At 40.5% G+C, this 22475-nt stretch overlaps 1 protein-coding gene across 7 annotated transcripts in view; it reads left to right on the top strand.

The window, feature by feature from the left end:
* The first annotated feature begins 504 nt into the window (after positions 1 to 504).
* Positions 505 to 22475, top strand: part of MEF2C (myocyte enhancer factor 2C) — a 175464-nt gene continuing 153493 nt past the window's right edge. For 6 of the 7 annotated variants that reach the window (XM_066618483.1, XM_066618488.1, XM_066618486.1 and 3 more), the window contains exon 1: positions 505 to 1101. The gene's annotated coding sequence lies outside the window, so the exon portion shown is untranslated. Of the gene's footprint in view, positions 1102 to 1617; positions 1680 to 22475 lie in introns of those variants that run through there. The other variant, XM_066618484.1, reaches the window with a different exon arrangement.

The following is a 22475-nucleotide window of genomic DNA, read 5'->3' as shown; positions in this document are numbered from 1 at the left end:
GCGGAATAAAGGACGGTCCTGCGGGCTGGTGTCATTCCTTCCTCCAACTCTGAGCCCCAGCCTGTCTACTCAGGCGCAAGTCCCATTCGAGTCCACGGGGCTTCCTCCCAGGAAAGTGTGGGGAGCCGCCACCAGCGTCGCCACCACCTTCCTTCCCATCACCCCTCCCCCCGCAGCAAAAAAACCCCCTAAAATTAGCCAAATGTCAGACCTGGCAAGATGCAATTATCATTTAAAAAGTGCTTGATTGAGGTGCCTGATGTTGGGTGATTGATTCTGCATCCCATATACATAATTAGAGGAGGGTCGCGGAGCAATTTATCCGTCTCGTGGAGACTACAGGGAGAGGGGCGAGGGGGGCCTTCGCTGCGCCCGCCTCTGCCCCCCTCCCGGCTGCTCTGTTTGTTTTATTAAAGCGCTTCGGGGCTGAGATCCCGCCCCCTTTTTGCAAGAGTGAAACTGATGATTTCTCCAGCTCGCCAGGAGAGAGCCAGTCGGCTGGGATTGTGGGAGAGAGAAAGGAGAGAGAGAGAGAGCACCGAGGCAGAGAAGCGCCGCCGGCCGTGCAGTTGGGAGCCCTCCTTGCCCTGCCTCTCCCCCCCCCCCGCCAGCCAGCCAGCCCCCCTTCCTCCCATCCGTGATGCTACAAAGCCTGTGAGCTGCGCTTTTTCCCACTCGCCTCCTGTCACTTCCTTCCTGGACGCGCGCAGGACCAGTCCGCTTACTTTTAATCCGGCCAGCAGCACAGGCACTTTCGCCTCCTGCATCCTAGATTCACATTCACATTCACACACACACACAGAGACCAGATAGCTTCTGGCTGCTCATGGGATTGGTTTTTTTAAGGGTGTGTGTGTGTGCCTGCCTGCCTGCCTGGTTAACGGAGGCTGCATGTTGATCCAGGTGGCGAACATCTTACAAGGCTGGAAGAGCTAAAGGCATCTTTTTGGTTGCTTTATTTTGGTTTTTTGGTTCTTTTTCTCCCTCCTTCCCTCCCCCCAACTCTCCTCAGTGTGTCTGTCTCTCTCTCTCTCTCTCTCTCATCCCCCAAGAAGGGAAAAAAATCTCAAGGACTAGCCTGATCATCCACACCTTTGCAATGTAAGTACACGTGCCATTGCATCTAAAAGTAAACTAGATTGTATCAGCCCTCATGTACCCCGTGTGGGCATTGCAAATGTCTGTGGCAGGAGGTTAACGTGTCCTGGGAATGTGCTGTGGCGGAGGCAATGGCCCTCTGGTGTAATCAGTGGCTTTAAAGTAACTTTGCAGCATACCAGCAGAGCTGACTCGTTTCTCCCCCACCTCCCCTCCATCAGCTGCATGAGTGTTTAAAGTTTCATGAAGTTGGTTCACGTCATTGGTGTGTTTTGATATTGTGAAGTGTGCTCAGCTCTGTTTGTCTTTGAACATTTCACCAAACGCTCGTGACCTTGGAGTACTTGCCCTGTGAGTTATCAAACAGGCCAGTGAAGAAATAAGCTGGCATCAGAGCAGATGCCCTTTTCAACTCCCATCGTGCGAGCGGACGTCACTGTTTTAATTCTTTGGTTTTAGACATGGCATCTCTGGCAAGGTCTGCCCCATTGTTTCATCTGCTCACTTCGTCTTGAGATGGGAGAAGTGTGGCCATTGTAATGGGGAGACATGGTCTTTTTGCAGGCTTTCCAACTTTGGAAGTAAGTTGAGCCAGATTTGATCACTCCCTGGCAAACTGACTGTTTTGCTATTTAGCATCTCACCAGGTTTATGTGTGGTGTGAAAGAGGAAGGAGAATCTGTAGGAGATATGGCTTTATTAAGTTAATAAAAATAACAGTTATCTTTTGCATATAGCACTTAGTACCTCCGTAGATTTGGGAAATCATAGAAGAGTAACCACTTGAATAATGCCTTTTAGAAGAAAACACTTGCAGTGTGTACTTCATACCTGCTACTGTTTAAAACAATTAAGCAGCAGAAGGGCACTCTGCCAGTGTTTCTGCAGTGGTCTATAAATTCCTGGCTTGAGATGAAATGCCTTGTAGTCACATATATAAAATGAAACATAAAGGCCATTGTCTTCAAAATACATCAGTTCCATACATTTGTTTCAGTAGAGGATGCAAAAATGTCTAACTTGCCATTTACATTAGACAAAAAAATGAAGAGTGTTTTTCTTTGGGGAGCGTTTAGCAAGGTTATGTGATTGCAGAATATAGATATTTATATGTAGTGTTTAAAAAAAAAAAAACAACCCAAGGCAGTGCTGAGGTAAGGCACAGAGGTATAGTCAACTGTGAACCAATATTGTTGTTTTACTGCCTAATTTCAGGCTCAACCAGGCTATTTCGCAGAATCTGCTCAATCCTAAATTAAGGTTCAAAGATGCTTTTTTGGTAATACTGACACTCATATGTTTCTTATATTGGCATTTATGGACAATACTATATGCTTCTTTTGAAAAGCATTTCCACTATACTTAGTTGGCTGTTACATCCATTCTTACCCTTGCGAGAGATGACTCTCTACCACTGGCAGCATTTAGATATATTTCACTGTGCAAAACCTTAAGGATGTGGAAGAGGTGCTGTCTGTATTCTTGGAGAATAGATAGATGACATCACTTTGTTTTAAATCTCATATACTGTGATGAATTGCTCTTGTATGTTAGAATACCAGATTCAGAAGAATGGCTCTGTGATTTGATCATGCAAACCTTTCTGTAAATTAGGTCTTGCAGAACTGCTTGGATGACAACAGAAAACTCATATGAACAAATGAAGGTTTCTGAAATCAAGCTCATAAAAAGAAATAAATGCCTTTTAGGGAGTTTTCTCATGTGAGATAGATGGTTACAACACCAGTTTATCCTTTCTGATGGTTACAGATAGTTGGAACATGTTATCCTACATGCACTCAAGTTCTCTGAATGTGCTAAAGTAGAAAAGTTGAACATATGTTCCTAAAACATGTTCCTGGATTTTCATTAGAAATATAATAATAGAATGTTTAAAGTTACATGTCTGGATTGCCCATTCAGGAATAGTCTATTGATATATTAATGAAAGTATTACAACCTGCCATGAAAATGTTTACTGGGACATAAGTTGTAGGCAGTAAGTGATAATAAGTGGAATAATTTACTCATTCATTTTTTCAAATGCTATGTTAGATGGCAGACTCTTTGGGAAACATAATATGAGCAGGTGCTTACCTTTATATACCTACATTTTATTTTATTCAGGTAATATTTATGCATTGTGATTTTAAAATACTAGGTGGTTATTCTGGGAAGGAGAAAGAAATGTTCAACCCATTTCCAGAAGTTGCAAATGTCTGAATTGCAAACTTATTTAACTTCTCTCTGTTTCCTTTATCCTGGAGAGAAAATAAGTAATGCCGCAATCTAAAATGCATCTTCTTGATATTAAATTCCCCTAGGAATCAGTAGGACTAGTTTACAAATAAATGTTTTTGCTAATGTAGTGTCAGACTTTAACACTTCATATTTTTAACAGGTTCATTTTTCATGTTTGACAAATAATTAATGGTACCCTTGCACCCCCTTTTAAACTCCCCCCATCATAGAGAAGCAGTCTTTTCAGTGTTTTCAGCAAGTCATGATTTCCTATATTATATATCTGAAAGAGTGATAACTTTAATAATTTTCAGTCTTTAACCTGTTGGACACAGAGCAACTTCTTAGCTATGCAGTTCAACCAAAATTAGAATAACATGGAATCAAGTGGTTTTGGACTCTCTGATTATTTCTATATGAGGATCACAAAGTTCTATTCATGGAAATAAAAATACTGTCTTCATCATTTCTACATATTATGGTATTTCCCCAAGAATGTGTTTGCAGCAGACTGTTTTGTCCTCTTTGATCCCAGAGGTGTATGTAAACGTCATATTTTAGGCTCTTCTACAGCTTAAATTCACGTAGCTGAAATCCAGGAAAGGTGCACATAAAATGCATGCTGAAAAGTTTGCTGAATAACAAAAGTGTAGTGGGCTATAGCTTTAAAAGGTTAATGCTATAGGTTTTTAGCAGTTCAAGTAGAACCTGCATCATTTCAAACTAGTCGGCGTACATGACAGAAGTTGCAAATGAAATGTGTAGATATTCAAACATATTTCTGTGCTTTTTGAATCTAGTAATTGGTTTGGTACTCTGAACAGATTTAAGCTAATCTTCTGACGGTCAATATGTTACATGTGGACAGGTGATTAAATCCCAGTGTCTTCAGTCCTGTACCTTAATCTCAACTGTCGCATTGACTGCAGTGCAGTAGAGCTTGGCTGTTCACTGGGATCTGTCATCTTTAGGAAATCAGAGCAGCTTATAGAGACGATTCACAAAACCAGCAGTGACAACAAAGTCTTATGTGCCTTACAAAAGGAGGATTAGGCAGTTCAGATGTCAACTTGATTGGACAGAGATAAAAGCTGATTGCTATTGCATTGCAAGGCACACTTCATTTTCAATTGGTTATTTATTACATAAGGGCTACTATCGCTTGATTGCTTAGTCATTGTTAAGTGCAATCTGAAGCACAGAAAACTCACTTTCTGTATTACTGTGCTGTGGGAGATTTTTGGGTGCTGTAATCCTTCAAACAGTGCAGACTTAGTGTTGATGCTTTGGAAGATCAGTTGCTGTGGAATTTTTATAGAACCTTCAAGTTTTCAGTATATAAAGCTGGTTATAAGATACATCACCAACTATAGTTAGATTCTTCTGAAACTGTCGGGAACTGTAGTGGTTCCTTTCTGTATATACAGTGAAGTGCAACATAAAGGCAAGCCAAATCCTCAAGTTACTTTATTTCGGATAATTTATGTAAAAATTGTAGAGACTGCAATTGAATGAATTAGTTCAGGGTTGCAATTCTTTACGTCGCTTTATAATTTATCAAAAAAAATGCAGTGCCTTTAAATCATCTTGGTCTCATGAGCCTTTGGCTATCTTTTAAAAAAAAAAAAATATTCAGTTGTATTTTGTACTCCAATTCTCAATAAAGTGTAAGAAGACTGTACAAATATTCAGAAACATTGAACTCCCTTGCTGATTAATTGCATAGGATTTTTTGAAAAATCTTTTATTAAAACAAATGTTATAAGAAGTAACCCCAACTGATGCTTCTTGGTGTCTTGCATAGTACGGCACTAAGGAGTCAGCCATAAGTATAAACATTGCATTTTCATTGCCTATGGCTAATGGGATAGCTAAAAATAATACGTGCTAAATTTTCTCTTAGTTGCATGTATTCTTAGAATCAGTAAAGATGCTGTTCAAAAATTTGCAACATTTACTTACCTATAGGTGTTTTTGATGATTTGTGGTTTGGGAAATTTCATTTCCTCTGTGTGTGCGCGTGAGTGTTTTTCTATCTTCACTTCATGTGATCTTGGGAGGATTTATGGGCTTGATGAAGGTAGAGTACTTCTATATAAGCTTATCAAGGCTTATATACAATAGTCCTGAACATACGTACTTGGAAGTAAGTTCCATTGAAATCAGTGGAATTGAACTGCATAGTGAATTGAGGTACACATTACTCAGGAAAGACTCACCTATATCATGTTATTTGGAGTAAGCTCCAGTAAAACTGTCAGATTATTTTAAAAAAGAAAAGTACCTGTCAGCTTAATACAAAGCATTCTGGCATGCAGCGTGATACTGTGCATGTTTACTTTGAAAGAAGTTCCACTGTGTTCACTTACACCTACTCTGAAGAAAACATGCATAGGATTGCCACTTTAACGAGATCGAATATTGGCATGTATAAAAAGTGCTAGTAGGATTACCTTCTTAAGGCTCGGGAAATACATAAAAAGTGTAACAGAATATCTAACATACTGTAAGCATCTCATACCACAATAAACTGAAAGTTTAAATGGTGAGAAACTATTATAAGACATACTGTTGTAGTTTTTGAAATCTAATTAAAGAATATATGTATGCTGCAGAGAATTGCACTTACTCTTTTGTAGTAGATAACAAATTTGCTTAATTTACCAAAGCACTAAGAGTTAGAAGCACAAAAGCTCACAAAAGCGTCATTTTTGAAATTGGATTATGTTTGTAATGCGTATATGTGTATAATTTAAAAATTTGGATGTGATTTTAAGCCATATTGATAGCAGACAGGTTATGACTTTAATCTGCAAATTTCCCTGGTGGTCATTATTTTCAGTAGGAGATGAACCATTCTGCAAAGGTCTTTTAACTGTTTAATGCTTGGCATGGATTGCTGAATAAAAGTATAATTGCATGCAATATATGCCAAGGAACAGAGATGGAATGTGGAGAAAATTCTGATTCTCAAAATTTCAGCAGCAATTTCTTGTCGGTATAGAAGATTTTGTATGGCAATCTCTCATGGGACTTCTGCTGTGCTTTTTAAAAAAAATTGTAATCATGAAAACCTAAACAGTGACTTCTAACAATTTTTCACAAATGTCATCTTTGGAGAAATGGTGGGAATCTGAATGCCTTTAGTGTATCCTAATAACAACATAAGAGGTGTAGCACATCTTTTTGACATTCTGAAGACCAGTATGTCATGTCCAATTATAAATGTTCCTTGTGGCCTAGATTACAAATGCAGAGGTTAAGAAAAGTATACAGTAGTTGCTCCTCGTTCTATAAGCTTAGATTAGAAGAGTCTGGTAAAATGTGTAGTTTACTGGTATTGTGACCATGCCTTGAATCACTGCTGGCACCCTACATTCAACTTCCCCATGACACTTGCAGACTGTCCTGTTTGGGTGCATTCACTAGTACTGAAAGTTCAGGGGTTGGCAAAGCCAGATGGGCCCTCTGATGGGTGTGGGTCCTTGTTTCAGTGCCCATCCTGGCCGGCCTCTAATACCTCCCTGCGTCAAGTAACCAGGTCTGCTAAAAATGTATTTATTTCAAAAGAAATGTCCATTTTCCTATAACATTCCCACGGCACAACGTTCTTGAGGCTGAGTAGATAAAGCTCCCAGTTCTGCAGTGTCCAATTTATCAAAATGTAATACTGATACCACTGAGCTATAACATCCCAACATTAGTGACCAAAGGTTTGATACATCCAAAATTGCACCTGAGTATCAGGAAAATGACACATGAGCTTCTTGCAACAGGGTTTGAGCCTATGAGCAAACTGTCCAGCTCTTTTTTCATTAGTTGGTTGTTCTTTACTATGGTAAAGGGCGCGATCCTAACACCTTATGTCAGTGCTTTCCAGCACTGACTTAAGGGCAATGCAGCTCTGAGGTAAGGGAACAAACATTCCCTTACTTTGAGGAGGCCTCCGCGAGTGACACCCAACTGCAGGATGCAGCACATGTCCCATTGGCACTGCTATGCCAGTGCTGGCAAGTACTTACATAAGGGGTTAGGATTGAGCCCTTAGTGATGATGTTCATAGTAGAACTGAGCCTGCAATGGCTTTTTTCCCTGTGATCTTCCATTTCTCTGTACCATCCTTGCAATCGTTCTTTGGCACTGATGTGACAGGACATGGATACTGGTTGAAAGCAATCTGACATGCTGAGATGCTGTCACGTTCATTGAGTGCGGGCCACTGAGACTTGGACAGGTATGGGATGGTGGCTTCAGAGATAAGGAGAACCTTGAACTTGAGTCATGGTTTGTGGATGCCAGACAGTGCATGTGTGAAATAATAAAAACTCTCATCTGTAACAGTTGTGCATTTTGTGACACATGCAGCCTTCCCAAACATTTATTACAATCCAAATTAGCCTTGGCAATTTCCTAGTGAAAAACAGTCTGATGGGTTGCAGAATATCTGAAACAGCTCCAGTCCAGCCCAGTTATTTTAATCTTAGTGACAGAACTACAATGTACTATCATCTCGTTTAGGAAGTAATTGAACGTTTGACTGCAAAGGCCTCCCCCCCCCCCAATAGTTTACAAGAACTTCCAGGCACATTTGCCCAATAATATCCATGGCCTCCTTTAGTGTAATATGCGTGTAGTCTAAAAAATGTGGCTTTCTGATTTTCAGGAAAAAGAAAAGTATATCTAGTTTTTACTGCTTTCCTGCTAAATAATGAAAACCTTGCACATATTTTGAAATTTCTAGCCTGCACATATTTAACCAACCATTGGAAATTCTGCAGAAACTCAACTAGGGAATGCTTGTTTGTAGCTTATCATATTCAAACCCTTGTCCTACTGGGGAAACAGATGAGCTGGAAAGGGTGCATCTCATTTCTCCCCAACAGCTTTTCTAGAGTGCTTGGTTCCTCACATCCACTTGTGAAAGTTCATTGCCTCTCTCGTAGCAGACAGGTGATGCAGGCTTGCTCTTTCTCATACACACTCATTTCTTGCCTATCTAGCATTTAGGTATGATATGGTCAGACACTCAAAATGAATTCCGGGGGGGGGGGGGGGAGGAGAGAGAGAGAGAGAGAGAAAATCCTGCAATTCTGTGCACAATCAGGTTGTTTAAATCACATTGGCTTCAAAGGGATTTATGCAGCCTAACTGTGCACAGAATTCCATCTGAAGAATCCTGTGGCACTTTAAAAGAATTTGCACTCTGCAACACAAACATTCATGTCAAGGGCCTCCTTCATCAGATGCTACATTAAAACTGTAAAAAGCAAGACTGTAGGGTTACAAGTGAAGTAAAACCCCATTCCAAGTGGTTTTGGTAAACGGCAGATTCCAAAACTGTTCACATTCTAATGTAAACTGCAGAAATATTTTGGTTATACAGGTAGGTGTGTGAGGGTATTACTTTGTGAGATCAAAAGCGTTTGCTGCTCTTGATCTGAGAACAACTTCAGGATGCATCAGCAAAAATAGCATGCTAGGTATGGTCTTCATTGTCTGTTATACAATGACTATATATCCTCATAAACCAATTGGTTAGGGTTGTGGATAGAAACCTTTATTGGCATATAAGCATATTAAAAAGAGACAGTGAGTTAAAATTATCATAATAATGCAGACACTGTGATCCTCTAGCATTGCAATCCTATACAGAACACTGAATCAGCATAGCAGCATGGGGCAGCACTAGTGCGATGGGTGGATAACTTACATGTGTGGTGACCATTCTGGACGGTTAGGGTTGTAGAAAAATCTTGTTTACAGGCCTACTTTTTTGACAGTGCCCGAATGCCTTCTTGGATAAAGAAAATAAAAAAGTAGACTTGCCTAGGGAAAGGATAAGCAGCAAGGGAGGGAGAATTGCCATTCCAAATTGTCCCACAAGGAGCTTTTCACATGTGAGATTCAAAATGTGTATCAATATGCATTTGAGACCCTGTGAAAGGAAAAGCCTCAGGTTATGATTTTGAAATGGGGGGGGGGTAGTAGTTGAGGAAAGAGTTATGGAAGTCTTCCTTTCTGCTGTCCCTTGTCTAAATTGCCTCCTCCCCACCAAATGGCTCTGTTTTCCCAAAAATTAGTTGGGGATATGACTGCATGTGTTAGCATGTAATGTTGAGCTAGTCTCAAAGACAATTTAGAGATCCAGAAGGCCGGTTCTGAATATATTTTTAACCCTAAACTGGCCTCATGTGTTACAGCATATGCATGCTCTTGATGCACGCACATCCTAGACGAGGAGTCTCATACTTGTTTCATGCAGCAGGCCGAACAGCATTCATTGGACCTGCTAAGGGCCAGAAGTGACATTAAGCAGGAAGTGATGTCATTAGGCAGATGATGGCCAGAAATAAGTACTGTTTTCACATAGAAACTCATTCACTGCAAATGACAGAAAAGAAAATCGCAACTTTTGATCATTTTTTTCAAGCTATGGGAGTGCCCAGTTATCATGCTGTGAGAGCCCAATTATCACACGTGCTGCTCTTTCAGCAGTGCCACTTCTGCCAAGGCATCACTTTGCAGCTTAGTAGCTAAGAGGTGCTCTGCCTTGGCAGAAGCGGTGCATCTTAAAGGGTGACTTGCATGATAATTGGGCTTTTAGCAGAGCCTTGGCAGCATCTCACACTCTCACCATTCGTGGTCTGCCCTCTTAGCTCTGCTTGCCTTCTGAGGCCTCCTTCCAGATCTCACCCTCCCAGAACTTAGCAGAAGTGGTGCTGCTGAAAGGCTGGTAATGGGAGAGCCCATTTATCATGTGGGCTGGATGAAGAGCTTCTGCAGGCTGTATGCAGCCCACTGGCCTTGTATTTAACACCCCTGTCCTAGACCCTCTCCTCGTTTCACAGTTTGTTCCCTTTAATTGGGTTGTCCAAACTGTGCATCTACATGCTCTACTGTGCTGAAACTGAAGCATGGGGCAGCTTCATAATGGCACCCAGCATAATACTGGGTGATTCAGGCTTAAAAATATCCCAACTGGCTCAGAATAAGAGAGCAGTTGGTCCCAAATTCAAACAGCCTATGGAAGTGTTCAGAAATGATGTAGTGGTGAGGTGCCTGTCAGAAAAAACGGCAAAAAGGCCAAAATGAATGAAAAACTGCGATAGGTTGGAAAGGAGCTACTGTAACAGCTTTTTATTTTATCTCTTATTTTATGGTTTGCAGTGCAAAGTTAAGGCTGTATTAGTTTATACGCTTTTATAGAGATCTAGCTGAGAGAGAGAGTATCTTAGATCAGAGACACAGTGTGATAAATTCAATTAATGACAACAATATTAGAAGTTGAAACATAACAGATGACTCTCACTTGTGGTGTGCAACCATTTATCTGAGTTAGCTTGCAGTATTTGCTTTAAATATCCCAACAATACCTGTTAAAAGGAAGAGGGAAGCTTTGTACAAAGGGCTAAAAACACAACTGTATAATGCTTAGAGAGAACATCTAGAGACAACTCTGGTAGATCAGACCATTCTTGAGAAATGTCTTTCATTAATGAAATTATGGTTATTGTCTTAGTTTTAATTTTATGAAAATGTAGGATGTTAGTGTCATTTTTCAATGCAACTTAAAAACACTATAGCATTAGTGAAAAGCAGCATTCTGGATAGTTAAATTGGCTAGAATTGTTCATGCACAATTGATGATACAATGTTTTCTAATTAAAAAAAATAATTACAAAGAGGAAATATCATGCGGAGGCTAATCTCAACTATCATGTTGGAGTTAGGATTTGGGTGGTCCTGACCTTCTATATTTGTTTTGCTGCCCTGAAATGTCAAAGCACCCAACACATTTCTAGGAGGCCTGGTTTACACATCCATGTTAACACTTTGTGCTCCCAGCATGATAATTCTTCTGTTCCTGATGGAGGAGGATTTTAAACCCAAAGAGTGGATTTTAGGTTGCATTCTAGAAAATGTCCTATAGTAAGTAGCATCCAGCATAGTAATTGGACTATAAATGTGCTTGTTTGAGTACATTCTGAAGGGCTACATGAGGGCACAAGAAAATCAGAGATTAAAGATTCAGGTTAGGAATTTTTAAAGTCCTTGCGCCAATTCCATATTGCCTATAAAACTTCACAGATGATCTCTGGAGGTATATTAGTTTGTCACCACAATTCTCCTATTTTCTGTAGAAGATTTCTGTGCAGGCAAAAGAGTTTTTAAAGGATGGACATATTGGACCATCCCAATATGGAAGAAAAAATTTCATATGACCCTGGTTGGCTAATTTCTCTTAACTCTCATGGACTGCAGTCTTACAAATTGCATCAAAAGGACAAAAAAAAATCTTCCTTCATAAAGGACTATCAGCACGTTCTGTGGTTTTTAAATTAGTTTGTTCTCATGAGAAGTACTTTGAAGAACTTTTTGATCAAATCATATTTGTCTGGATAGTGGGAGAAAAAACACCAGGCAAAGAACAGATATGTTATGCACAAGTACTGTCCTATCCATGATGCCATGCTGTTAAGTATGTTTCAGAAAAGTTCATTGACCTCTACAGTGTATAGCATGCAAACAGGAATGTGCACACATCCTTAAACATTTAGTAACTCTCATATTTTAGCGTATGCAGTAGAAAATGAATCTTTGCCACTGCACTATGTGTTTTGCAATTAGGCTTAACTTTAAATGTATTTTATGCAAGAATTTACATGACCATTAATGTTAATGAGGTACTGTAACCTGATAGACTCATTAAATACCAAAGCAGTATTTCATTTAAATACTTAAGAGTAAACATTTTGTTTAAAAAAAGAATTGTGTAACCTAGTGATGTCAGATCATAGATACTGTTATTAAAATTAAAAGCATGGCAGTACTGGCAGTGGAAGGTAATTTAATCGTATATTTTAAAGGAAAAGTATTAATTAGTTGGTGGAAACTCAACATTTTCATAGGGGAGGTTGAATATGACTAGCCAATTTTTTAATGGATAGGCAGCACTGAGCCTAAGAGGTCAGCTGGAGCAGTTTAAGTCCAATAGGAGAGATTTTCTGAGAATTTTATCCAGGAAAAGATTAGACCTCTCAGGGGAGGGGATTCCAAAGCCTGGGTGCAGTAACTGAGAACGCCCTGTCCCGAACACCCACCAACATCACTTGGTCAACAGTGGGACACAAAGCAGAGTCTCCTTCCCTTCCGATCTCTGCCTATGCTATCACTTGATCTTATAAATTGGAGATGGGACCTTTTCTTGTGAACATTCACAGCTGTTGTGTAGTTTTCCCATAATGAAAGTAACACCAGGAGACCTACTAATACAGGACCTCTTAAAGTGGCAGTATTTTTATTTGCAGTTCCCCACACTGTGTATGGTGCATGTAGCAAGCAAATGGCACTGATCCCAGCTAGCTTTAATCCAGGGGTTCTCAAACTTTTTACCACTGGGACCCATTTATTATGATGACAATCTGTTGGGACCCACTGGCAGTGATGTCATTAACCTCGAAGTGATGTCATTGCTGGAAGTGACATCGTGAAGCAGGAAGATTTTTAGTAGGCTACAATCCTATTCATGCTTATCCTGGAGTAAGCCACATTGACTATCATTGTTAAAAACATATACATAGTAGCCTGTTAAAGTACAGCTCTGTAACATTTCCCCAAATGTAGTCACTTACCATGGTGGCATCAAGTCTAATATATTAAAAATAAAATATTGAAATGAATGGGGGACCCACCTGAAATTGGGTTGCGACCCACCTAGTGGGTCCTGACTCTCAGTTTGAGTGAGTCCACATTGCTCTAGCTTTCCCAAATGTCTCAGAAGCCAAAGAAGAGGGGCCACTTACACAGTGTGTTCAGGCAACTGAAAAACTTAGCTTTTTGCCCCCCCCTGGGAATGCCACTGATACTAACAAGCCTAACTAGGTTATAGGCCACATGCTTGTTCTTGACCAGAATTTTTTGACCAAAAACCACTTCACCTTAACTTAAATTTTGTGCTTAGGAAAGTTTGGGGGGTTTTTTGTGTGATTTTTAGAAAAATAGCATTCTCTCCCCTTCTTACAATTTAAAAAAAAAATCTCCCTTGTTTTTTGTGGCTACATCTGATCAAAATACCTGCTGAATGAAAATGAGTTTATGTGACCAGATCTTCTCCTGATCTGTATTTCTGTTGTTCTAGCTGGGGTTTTGCTCACTGCATCGTACCAATAACTTCTGGAACAAGCAGAATTCTCACTTGTCAATTAACAGTTTCATCTTGATTCTCATTTGGAGTGCTACTGCAGCCAGAATACCACTAAAATGCTATGCTGTGCTGAAGATTTTGTTTTTCCTTTTTGCCACTCTTCCCTTATGGAAGCAGGCAGAGCTGGAAGGATGTGCCTATTATGGCAGTTGGTGGTCAGACATTCCAAGTAGCCTTAAGAAGTCAGCACAGTCACTATCCTGTGGCTGTTCTCCATTATCTGTCTGTCACTGCTGTTTTCAGTAGCAGGATCACGAGTATATGCAGTGACAGTGAGATAAAGCAGGGCTTTGTGCTGGCTGCAAATCAAGATGGTGCCTATAGCTTTATCTCCTGAAGTGTTAACATATATAGTGTCATGATATACAGGAATTTAGGAGCGGTGGCATTGCTTGGGGGATGCGGGTTGCACCGGGTGATGCACGCAGGGGGTAATCACCACTGGCCCAAATTTTTTTACAACGTTGGTATTTTCAAGTAATAACATAATGTTATATATAATTCGATGCATAATTTCATGCAGAATGCAACAAACCAAACCGCTTTTAAATATTTATATTCTATCAAATGTTACAGCAAAAAAAAAAAAAAAGTTGGGGTAGACTATGGTGCATCACCACACCCACCTCCTGTGGCATTGCCCTACTCACTGCATGGGAGAAGGTCCATCATGGAACTGATGTGCTGGCCTCCTGAATTGGGTGATGCTAACCCTAGTGACACCACAGTTTTAGGAATATCAGACATTGCAACTGCAGGAGGCAGTTTTTTCACAAACAATATATGAATGAAGATGTTCAGAATTAAACTGCATATGGAAAATACAGATCACAGTGATCTTTTGTACTTGTGTGAGAAACCCAGGTGGTTTCCAGAAAAGGTTTTGGCCAGTATATGCTATGCTAATTATTCTCAGATGGATATTCATGAGCCTTAGGCAGTGTGCAAGAACTGAGTGTTGGTAGCAGGATTCAGATATGATTCTGTATTTCACATAGTGTGTGTGTGGATTTTTTTTTTATTTGCTAGTTTCAACTTTATTAAAACAATCGGATAACTCAGTTCAACAATAGAGCAAATTTTCCTTTGCAGCATTTGGTGGGTGCCTTATATTTAAGGGCATGTGCAAAATTCCCCTTTTCACTTATAATCATAGGAACCTATTATCAGACAGTACTGCTACTGTCATCTGTGGCTCAGTATGGCTCCTTAATTGGCCATGGAAGCTACAACAGTACAGCAGAGTTGCCTACAACACATCCTAGCATAGAATTTGGCCCTGAGGAATGGGATGTGTGATAAACTTCAAAGAGTTCCATGTGCTGAATTACAAAAATTAGTATTGTTGCCCAATCACCCCAACCAGAAAACATCTTAAAAACATACCCAAAAAGAATGATTAGAATTACTGCAAGCTGATTGGTCTGGCACTTTTAATGTAGCCACAGAATGCTTTGTACACGAGTAGAGAAGATTAGTGTGAGCTTTCTAGTTTCCACTAGATTGGTGATTTCCAAACTTGTAGCACTGGGACCCACTTTTTAGAATGAGAATCTGTCAGGACCCCCAGAAGTGATGTCGTGACCGGAAGTTACATCATCAGGCAGGAACAGTTTTTTTTTTTAATAATCCTAGTCTGCAGTCCCTCCTACACTTAACCAGGAATCAGTCCCATTTACTATCATTATTAAAAGCATATACGTTGTAGCCTGTTTAAAAAAGTACCGATCTGTAACATTTCTCCAGATGCAGTTACATACCATGGCAGCATCAAGTCTAATATATATATAAAATATTGAAATGAATGGGGATCCACCTGAAATTAGCTCACAACCCACCTAGTGGGTCCCAGCCCACAGTTTGAGAAACACTTCACTAGATGTTTATAAACTCAGGGAGTGAAGTCCTGAAAAATATCTCTTGTGATGATTGCTTCGTTCTCTGATCTGTAGTAGTTTTTGGCTTGTGATCAAAAAGGGAGGCCGAAAATAAAATGGAATTATTCTTTTTAGATATCTTTAGATAAGTTCAAATATTATAGTCTCACATGTTGAATAAAAAAGATACATCATTTCAAAAGATGTTAAAACTTTTTTTTTTAAAAAGGCCTTACTTGAGAGTCATAGCCTTCTTTTAAAGCCCATGTGCTCAGAGAATTGTTCCCATCTGTCCTTCCTCTACTCCTGTTCAGTAACCTTGTTGCAAGGTTATGATTAGTGGGAAATGGATCTTAATCACCAGTTGTAATGTTTCCCCTTTCTGCTGCAGCTGTTTCAGCCAGACTAGCGCACTACAAAACTTTGTCTTCAGTTTTATCTGCTGCCTAGGAATGCTTTTTCCTATACAAGCAGGTTTTGGAACTCAAGGAGGGGAGAAAAAGGATACTGTAACAGTGTCAGTTTGTGCAGACATTTAAAATGTTCATTCAAAAGGCCTGGCATTTTTGTTCAAGTCTGGTGGAATACTTAGCAAAGGCAACAGCAACAACAAAATATTACAAAGTTGTTTTTTTTCTTACAAGACAAACTTTTTGAATATATGTGTATGTGAAGTAAGACATTCAGTCGACAATATGCTGTGGAATTTAATTAGAATGTTAACAAGTTTCTTCACTTTTTTGCAGGGAGGGAGGTCCGTGCTGCTTTTTCAATGTTTGTGCCAAAGGATCCATGTGTGTTTCTTTTGTTGTCACCTGTCTCATTCCCAGCAGATGCTCACAATCTGTTCTGCTGTCAATAACAGGGTTAAGTTTATGAAGAAGATGTTAGAACATGCTGCTGTGGGTAATGCATGAATCTCTTTTGGAACTGTAAAATAAAAAGATCTATCCACTTCTTTGCTGAAATGCCGTGGTTTAAAGTGCAGCAACAGAGCTAGCCTGTAAGAACTCATTGCTGTGGGGAGGTCTTGAACCAAGGACCTTCTAGAAGGGGGGGGGGTGGAGCCTTAGTTCTTGAGCTACCAGTCCTTTCTGATTCAGCCATAGGTCTTCATTGTGCCAATAAGGCAGTGGCTTATATTGCAAAGGGCATAGAGCCAAGTGTTCTAATGAATACTCAAGGTAGAAGAAAATTTCCTGGAGGTCTGTAGGCATATTTGATATTCACCCCTTCAAGGGTACAACATGCTTCCCTTTCCTTAGTGATAGACGAAAATTCCAGTAGCAACCTGTTAATTCTGAGTGTTTTTCTCCTGCCCCTGGGCTTGTGTGCATTACTTCAAGGCACAAACAATGGAAGTTATTGTGTAATTGGGTATATTTCCTGGAACTCATAGAAGTAAGTTCCATTGAAACCTATAGGATGTTTACTGAGCTGTGGGAGATGTTGATGTTGTCCACATAAGAGTGGGGGGAAGACTGTATTAGTGCTGTACTAATTGAAAAGCAATAGAGCTCCAAACACATTCCCTTCATATTGTTGGCATCCTTCAGTCTCGGAAGACTAGTATCGCGCTCTGAATGGTGGTTCTGGAACAGAGTGTCCTCTCCAGTGCGCGAAGCCTGGGTAAAGTTTTTATGGAGGATAGGCTGTTACCCATGCAGCAAATCCCCCCTCTCCACGTCAACATTGGCGACTGTCATTTTGTCATGGTGGCAGCCCCCTCCCTTTTTTACCAAAGCTTCAAGTATCACTAGAGTTGCATCACTTACCCTGTTGACTTTTACATAACTCATTATGCATGTTTCTGTTGAAGACCTTGTAAGGAAGGCTAGCTACAGCCCTGTGGAGAACCCAATCTGACACAAGCCCAGTCCACAGTTCAGTAACAGTGACATAGCTGGATTTACACCAGTTAGTTTATCTGCAATAAAGGAATGGCATTTAATTATATGGTGAGTTTTGCTGTACATATGTTGCTTTAGTGCAGTAGGTTTCAAGGTGTGATATTGGCTGCCTTTGGGGGGAGCATCTGGAGAGAAGGTAGAATTCCAGGGAGGAATAGATCCTGACGTTTCAGTGACTTCTCTCTGCTTCCCCCAGACAAGACCTGCACTGATGGAACACTTTATGAAAGTAGACCTCACTGCAATACATTGTGTCTAGGAAGGGTGACTGCACCTTCAGTGGCCAATCATGCCAATGTGATTTGAAAAGATGGACATTCAGAGCTGCTACTTCTTACATTTCCCCATGCAAGGATTTAGAAGGGGTCAGAGCTACCCTATTTAGTTCTTCAAATACCAATGTGGAATCACTACCCTACCCTGCAGGTCTTTGCACATGGCAGCAGGCTGTATACGCACAACCACACACAACCCTCTTTAGCTATTCAAAGGCTTTTCTGTGCTTCAGTAGCAATGCAGCACAGGCCTCATGGCTGCCCTACATTGCAGGCATGTGACAGAATGCATAGAGGAACCCTGCCACTCTTCATCCTAGGCATGGACAGGCCATCTCTGAACGTCTGAAAAGGGCTTCAACTTCATCCTTATTGGGAATCTATGAAAGGCCTTTTTTCTACCCAAACTATGCTAGCTTCTTTATCAGTATGGCCCTACCTTTTCCCCTCTCTTTCTCAGAGCCTCATAAGAGGAAGGAAGCGCTCTCCTTCCTTTCCAACAGACCCACCCTGGCTCAGATCTGGGAACTGAGCTTGCGCTGAGGATAGCCAATTGTATTAAAAGACTTGCAGGCAAAACCTGGGTCTGCATTTGGAGTTACTAAGGCAAAATGGGGATAATTCATTGTACACAACCATGCTGTCCTTTCCAGCCATTAGAGCTGCAAGATGCTCTTTAAATATATTTACACGTGTGCAACACTGTCTCCAGGTCTTGAGATGAATTCGCAGACGGCGCCTAGCCTTTTGTTTTTAAAAGAACTGTTAACATTAAAAACGTGTAGGCACAATGCATGCATACTGAAGAAGAAAATTTGTGTTACAAGTTAATGTCGTCCATAATCCTATTATTCTCATTCTTAATGATAAAACTTCTATCTTTGAATTGCCCTCTTTTCAGAGGAGTTGATTTCTTTGGGCTTTTTCGATAGCTAAAAAATTAATTCTTCAACAGAGGAAAGCTCCATTAATTCCCAAAATCAAAGACTGTTTTAATGAGCTTAGTGACTTGACTGAATTTAAAGTAGCTGCAATATACATTTACATAAATTAAATATATTTAAAGAATTTGATCTCTATTTTTAGAGAGGTTTTAAATACTGTTCTACTTTGAGTTTGGTTGTCATGAATTTAAAACCCAGTTTATTCATGGCTATCAGGACAAAAAAACTACTATGTGTTTCTTCAGACTCAGGTGATATATTAAAACAAAAGTATTCAGTGAGAGCAGTTGCAGCTGTAGTGTTGGTGACACTCAATGTCTGTAACAGTAACTTGCTGAACTCACAGAGACAGGAACAGGAATGACATTACAAGATGTAAAGGGATTTGTGAATAATAATACTTTATCTTGATGTTGTCCTTAGAATAACCCTGTAAGGTGAGTAAAAGTGCAAGCCTATGCATGTTAACTTGGAGGTAGGTTCCCTTGTGTTCAATGGGGCTTACTCCCAGGAACATGTGTTTACTTTTGTAACCACTTTGCTATGTCATTCTAGCACTCTGAAAGCGTATAAGTGTCTGCATGCTGCTCTGGCATAGTTAAGCAATGTAAAATGTAATGAATTCCCAAAAGATTCAATATTTATTCTTTCATATACTAAAGGAGAAAATGGAAAGGAACTTGGCCGTGTGGACGTTTTGCTCTCCCTTTCAGCCCATACAATTCAGGATCAAACAGCATGTTATGCAGAAGATCTGAGAATGGATTGCCGGACATCGTTATTGTTACTTAAAACAGCTCACATTTTGTGTGCCTGAATGTTTCTGTTGGCGGTCTGTCCTCACCTGCCAGTTTCATCACCTCCTCCATTCTCCCGCAGTACCTACTGTCCTTATTTTCTGCTTCTCTTCAGAACCTGGGGAATGGCTTCCCTCACTTACTGATGCTTTGGGGTATTTTGTTCCCTTCTGCTGTGTTTCTGATGTTAGATCTTAGTTCTATAAGGTGGGCTACTTAAAGGAATCTAAAGAATCCCAGGACGTTATCTAGTCCACAGCATCTTTGTAAAGGTTAATCTAGTATTGTAAAAGCTTTCTGAAAAGACTGAATTTGGCTTGATACAGGATGGCCTATATACTGTAATGACTTTTACTTCTCATATATTGGATATTTACTTCTTCATTCACCGGAAGACATAGCTTTTTTCCCTATGTTTTCATTGAATCACTTCTGCTTAGATATTATTCTGTAACAGTTCTTACAGTAGTGAAACATGCAATGGAATTTGAATAATCACACCTTTTCTGTTGACCAGGCTGGTTCAGATATAAGACCAAATGATAATTTGATGCTATAAGAGCAAACCTTCAAGGAGTTTTAGGCTCACATGCTCCCTTCTCTTCCTTGTTCCACCCTTTGCATATAGAAATTATCTTTGTCCTTTTCTGGCCTGGGGCATATAGTAGTTTGCCATTTCATCCAAATTGGCAAATTAGCATTTGTACTTGCCCTCAAAACTATGCTTGGAACCAGAATAATCTTGCTGGTGAAGACAAGTGGGTGAACTAGAGTTTGTCTAAAACACCAAAAGGAGGGAGGAAATTATCTGCATGCTAGCAAAGAGTGAGCTGTCAACATGTGAGCACAAGATGCATCAAAAGTTCCTAATCTCAGCCCAGCTCAGTCTTCATGGTACACTATCACACCATCCTCTCCAATGGACTATGGCAGGAGTGGTCAACCTTTCAGCTTTAGGGCTTCTGGACCTTTAACTATTGTGTAAAGGAGGGAATTTCAGCAGGTGCAGCTTGTCATCTATGAGATGGCAGGCTGTACCTGCTGAAATACCCTCCACTACACAATTATTAAAGGTACAGGAGCCCTAAAGTTGAAAAGTTGACCACCCTAGTCTATAGCGAACTGCTGCCAGTGGAAAGGCCAGAAGGCCATGCACCACCAGTGGCGCTACACAGACCAACTTCCAGTGAGCTTCTGCCAAGATGGGTGGATCGGGGCTGTATCAGGAATAGGGTGGGGCAGTTCATGAGAGCACCAGCATCAACCACATCCTGAGCTCTTGGCCTGGCCCTGACACCCCCCTCCGCAGCACTTCAGGTCTACGCAAACCGCTGGCATAGATCTGAGGAGACCTTTATGTAATCAGGCAGTTTTTCTTACCTCTTCCAGCCAGCCTGGACCCCTCTTGGCCTGCAGGATACAGAGGCTGCTGCGCCAGTGTCCCTGCATCCTGTGTGCTGGTGTGGGACAGGAAAGAGTGTTAGTGCCAAACCATGATTTCATGTTATGTATGAACCAGCACACAGAGGGAGTAATTTGTGTTCAGTTTGCATCTAGTTTGGTCAAAATGACGTTGAAGTTTCAGCCAAAGTAATCGCATACTAACTGGGTTATTCTATAGCTTTGTGACCTGCCTTGTACCTGCCTGTTTTAGGAGAACTCTTATCTTCTTTCATCCTATCTAGATCAGCTTTCCATCTGGTTAGCCCATTATTGAAGTTTGCAGGTTTTCATGCTTCTGGCAGGCTCCAAATGTCCATCAGCCATGACCATCAGCTTAAGGCTAGTTTAGGATACTGTGACAAATAGTGATCTGTGCTTGTTTAGTCCTGAGCCCAGATCCTTCCTCATGCCATCTGTCACGTCCCAGTGCTAGAGCTTCTCTCCCTTTCACCAGAATTGAGGGATGTGCTGTGACTGCAGCATTCCAGGTGTCACTTGAAAGTTGACTGGCTGTAAAGTTGCTCCTTGACATAATAGTTTTTTTCTTTTTAAAATATAATAATTAGCAGTTCAGATTGATGTTTTCCACACCCATGCAGTCCTTGACATACATAGGCTGTATAAACCTCCCTGAACTCAGTGGAATTTAAGAAGCTTAACCATGTACAGAATTGCAGCCTGAAAGACCTGGTACAACTCCAATGCTCAGCAAGGGAAGTAGGAAAATGCCAAGTACAACTGAGCATCGGGGTTGTATTTGGTCTTTCAGGCTGCAATTCTGTATATGCTTAAGCTTCTTAAATTCCACTGACTTTAGGGAGGTTTATACAGCCTACATGTGTCAAGGGTTGGACCCAATACAGCAAGCAAGCCGTACCACTGTTGGAGGGCTTACAATGGTAGCAGAATTTTTTATATTATCATTGCCCTATGCTGCTGCTGTCCACACTCTGAAAACAAGTGTGCTGTTAATCTCTTGAAAGCCATAGAAGGCTAGGCCCACATCCCAGTGCCACCCAACAAAATAACTCTGACATCCCTTTCCCAACCTTCCAGAGTAAGATTAATTCCCTCCTCCACTGAGGAAATGGAGATGTGTAGGAGGGAGAGTGGTATTTTCAACCACTAGTGGTCTAAAAGTCTGTATGATACTTCTGTTATTTTTGGACACTTATGTGCACAATTATGATTCTTTTCAGTATCTTTGTCTGATCAAAGTTCTGAATCAGCATTTGAGAACATCAGAATGACCCCTTTAGGACAAAACTCACTGGAGTAAGAATACTCAGACGAAAAATGTGACTATGTTACGTTTCTTTCTTTATTGTAGAAATGATTGCCTTGCTCCTCAAGATATATGCAAGATATATGATTGCCTTGCTCTTGTGTCAGATATATGCAAAGTGCTGTTTTTGAAAAGTGCTGTTTTAAGGTTTGTGATAAATTATTATAGGCAGTGAGTGCTATTCCATAATAGTCTGGGCATAGTCCTAAGCCTGTGGAAAATGAGTTGGAAATCTTGGCTCTGTTTCTCATTGATGCATTAAAATATCATTTAAAAACGTTCACTAACTGGTACCCTCTGGAGTCTCTGCAAAGAACTTGAACAGTCTGACAACTCAAGACCAAGCTCTGATACAGAGGAGCCAAAGCTCCATGTGATGGGACTATCGCTGGACTGTGCCA

This window comes from Tiliqua scincoides, chromosome 2, assembly GCF_035046505.1.
Source record: "Tiliqua scincoides isolate rTilSci1 chromosome 2, rTilSci1.hap2, whole genome shotgun sequence".
NCBI lineage: Eukaryota > Metazoa > Chordata > Lepidosauria > Squamata > Scincidae > Tiliqua > Tiliqua scincoides.
The sequence above is the reverse complement of the archived record's forward strand: the minus strand, read 5'-3'. Positions and strand labels throughout refer to the sequence as shown.